Raw genomic sequence first — 4123 nt, forward strand, 5'->3', positions numbered from 1 at the left:
ATATGCCTGGCACGTGGCCAGCCACTCAATCAGGGTTTGGACGGGGGAGCTGGCAGGACGTTTAAAGAGAGATTTCTCTTTCTGGACTACTCTCAGAACGCTGGATGTGCTTTCCCCCCGACTTATTGGAACGGAGCGATGGCGAACATTTTTGATTACCGGTAATAAGCAGAGGCACCGGTGGGAGTGATGGGACTTTGGAAATGTGTTTCTTTGTTTGGGACACCGGGTCCTCTCACCAGATGTTCTTACCACAAACAAGCAGGAACACACAGGCTCCAAGACAATCTGTGCGACTGTGTGTGTGTAATACACTTGCACACAACCACAAGCACACACACACACACACACACACACACACACACACACACATAAAGACACATCCACAAGCGTGTACATGCATGCAAACCCACATACCTACACACACACACACACACACAGACACACACACACACACACACACACACACATGCAATCTGTTTTTTGTCGACTTAGACGAGTGGACAGGCCACCACCTGCACGTCTGTGACGGCAAGGAGCGCACACACACACACACACACACACACACACACACACACACACACACACACACACACACACACACACACACACAATCACACACTCACACTCGCACACACACACGCACACATAGACACACACACACACACACACACACACAAACACACACACACATACATAGAGTGGTGGAATGCAAAACAAGGGCTGTTTGAAATGCAAATCGCAGGGAGAAAGGGAGAGACGGAGAGAGAGGGAGAGAGGGAGAGAGGGAGAGCCCCTTCAGTGCACTGAGTATTTACATCATGCTTTTGTTTGTCTCTCTAAACTGAGCTCCTGTGGTGAGGACGAGGGGTTTAGTGGTAGCTGGGGGAGAAGGCTAGGAACGCAGGAGACTACGTTTCCTGATCAAAATGGTAGCCGGCAACCGCAACAACAAAACAAGAAGCGTTTACGGTGAGAACGCTTGGCCCTCTGTTTGAGAACAATATGATTGCTTCTCTTTCACCGGCTCCCTCCATCCCCTGTGAATAGATTTAATAACGCTTAAATGTGCTGTTTGGAGCATTATGTTTGTGTGATGTAACACGCTGTTAATTATAATTACACGGAGCAACAACTGAAAGCGACAACAACAACTGTCGCTTTGACTGTTTTGCCAGGGCATTTTGCCTGGACAACTTGACAGTAGTTGGCCATGTTTCTCCTCTTCTTGAAATATTCCACAATAGTATAATTAAAAGATGCTCAGTAATGCAAAGACCTCCGCCAAGAAATCATCTAGGTAGAAGTGAGGCTGGATTGGAAGAAGCCTGTTGGCTGGTCTGAGCTGAGTCTGGTGACACCCCATGAGGGCAAAGTTAGAGAGTTTAATGAAAACCGGAAGTGGGCGGGCTAGGGGAGGTCACCCAACAATCATGAACCCTTGAAAAATGTTTAAGGACATTTCTTTGCCGATGGTGAATCTATGTTAAGTTATGCACCTCTTTGTAATATTTCATGTCCACGCCCCCATATGGCTGACTGGCATGAAGAATCACGTCTTACTTGGCACATAACCAACCTGCCAACTAAATTTGGACCAATTCGTGCTCAACTTTTGGAGACCTCACTCTCACAGACACATGTCAGGCCCGCTGACACATCCCCTTTGTATACAGTAGATTGGCATGAAACATTCATCACTTCTAAATTGGCCCATTACCAATTTACCCACCAAATCTGATGCAAATCAGTGCTCAACATTTTAAGATATCCCACGGAGAGACACACAGACACAGGGCAAAATACAATTAGATTATAAATATTAGATTAAATTAAATTGTATTGTCGTTGCACTGACTACAGGTACAGAGACGACGCAATGCGATGAAACCTAACTTCCTTGGCAGTGGTAGTAATGATATATTCTAGGGTGACTGACCATCATCAATAATCCAAGATCGTTCTCCTCATTGTAGCCGTGCGATCACACCAGGATATTCTGAATCGGTCAATGTATTGAACACTATTATTAGTGCCTCAGTGTCACTGTAACTCATACAGGCTTTTCGTGTGATTCCTGCCATGCATTTAGGCCTATCAATGAACGTGTCTATCGATCTCAGTATTACCATTACACAGAAAATGGATCCCAACGATCTATCATCCATGATCATCGGCATAAGGAAATGAGATCATCCACATTGACCCGTCTTTAGGTCACCACGGAAACGCTCATTCATTTTTTATATCTGAATATTACTTTTGTTCGGAGCGTCTTCAGAGTGTCTTATGCACCGGTGGCCATCCCCGGAGTGCTGTCAAAATAAGTTAATGATGTTTACGGATTCCTAGAGGAGGACATCTAGTGTTTCAAACATCTCGGCAGGCAATTTGGTCGGCCTATTGTCGCTGCGCAGTCTTAGCGCTATGATTTATGGATGCTTTTCCTTTGCTCTCTTACAGGCCTCCCTTAAATATTTTAAAGTTTAATTGTCGGTTAATTTTTTAACGGATAAATGTCTTGTGCAGGAACCCAGGGTCGGCTTAGCTATCTGTATTCCTCCCCTAGTGCTCCACACTGCCACTGGTTTAGACACTTATTTGGATTCACTTATTCCCATTTAAGATCGAGATAGACGCTCTGAGATTCCCACGGCGTTCCTCGCGGTTGATTTAGGAGTTGATAAGAACGACTTTCAAGGAATTACCAACTTGTGGCGATCCTTCAGAGTCAGACAAGGTTGTTGTGGCTTAGCAGGATGAATTCACTAGGAGTTGTGGTTCTGTGTTGAACGGGTCCAACTTCTATGCGCTACACAAAGCGCGATAGCAGCTGCTTTTAAATGACCATTTTGCAAAGGCTATACATTGTATACATGCAGTTGATGTATGTACTTATACTGTGATGGTCTCTACGTGTTTGCAACGGATCGTCTGAGAGCACCACACTTTGATCAACCCAAGACGGATTAAATGTAAAAAGGAATGCTGGTCTTTTTTAAATGAGGTCTTATTTGAATTAAACATAACAAGATTACATTACAAACCCTCTGCACCCCTGAGTCATACAACTGCTTCTCCACCACCATAAAATGGGCCCATTTATTATCAACTGTTTTCAAGCCAAACATATTCCACTTTCTCAACCCTGGTGTTTTTTTTATCATAATTTTAAAGATTAACACTGGAACTGGTTTAAAATAAATATCTATATGTTGATAATGTGGTGGAACTCATTATCAATATTCGGTGATAGGCAAAGGCCAGATTAAACATGGTCAAAATATATATATATTTTTAATATTATTCATATTTTCAATTAGATTCAATTAATTTTAGGCTATGTCATGAATTCAGGGTCCTCAACGCTTTATGACTGTTAAAGTTTGTAACATCTGAAACAATTACAAGATTATCCAAGCAGTATCTGTCTAATGTGTAAATGAATGCAAGACCTTTTTTAAATGAGGGCTCATTTGAATTAAAACCCAACTAAGTAACATTCAACATCCCTTTGAATCTCCTGAGTCTTATGCAAATGCTTGTGTTTCTCCAGCACCGCAACGTGCCCGTATTCATAACACCCTCCTCACGGCTCATTTTTCCAGGTCATCCCTGCTGCTGCTTCTTATCAGCATGACATCACATATTAGGTGAGGTTCACTCGTGTGTCTCCAGTAGAGTTGGGTAATGTCCCCCTGGCAACTTATTACGAAAGCGCCCCTGGCTCTGAATGCTTCAGTGGCCTTTAGCCTTTTTATATATATTTCAGACCAGTCAAACAGGCTTTATTAAAGCGAGAGGCGCGCTTTGGAAGATGAAGTGATTAATACTCGGCCATCTTGAAAGGAGGGGGGGGGGGGCTGAAAACAAGTGTAGGATTGATAAGATGAAAAAGCTTTAGGGGCCCCTCTCCCCGTTGTCCTATTAAAACACCACACTTCTACTCTGAACCAGATAAGAAGAACGGGCTCTGAGAAGAAAACTGAGGCAAGTATCTAGAATTATAAGTTCTCAAGGCAGCATGCATTTGTATCAGAGAGAAGTCTCCCCCCCCCCCCCCCCACCACCATCAGGAGCAGAATCCAACAGAAGGATTGGATAGTGATTTTTCAGTCTACGA

The sequence above is a fragment of the Gadus chalcogrammus genome, chromosome 1, assembly GCF_026213295.1.
Source record: "Gadus chalcogrammus isolate NIFS_2021 chromosome 1, NIFS_Gcha_1.0, whole genome shotgun sequence".
In the NCBI taxonomy this organism is placed as follows: Eukaryota; Metazoa; Chordata; class Actinopteri; order Gadiformes; family Gadidae; genus Gadus; species Gadus chalcogrammus.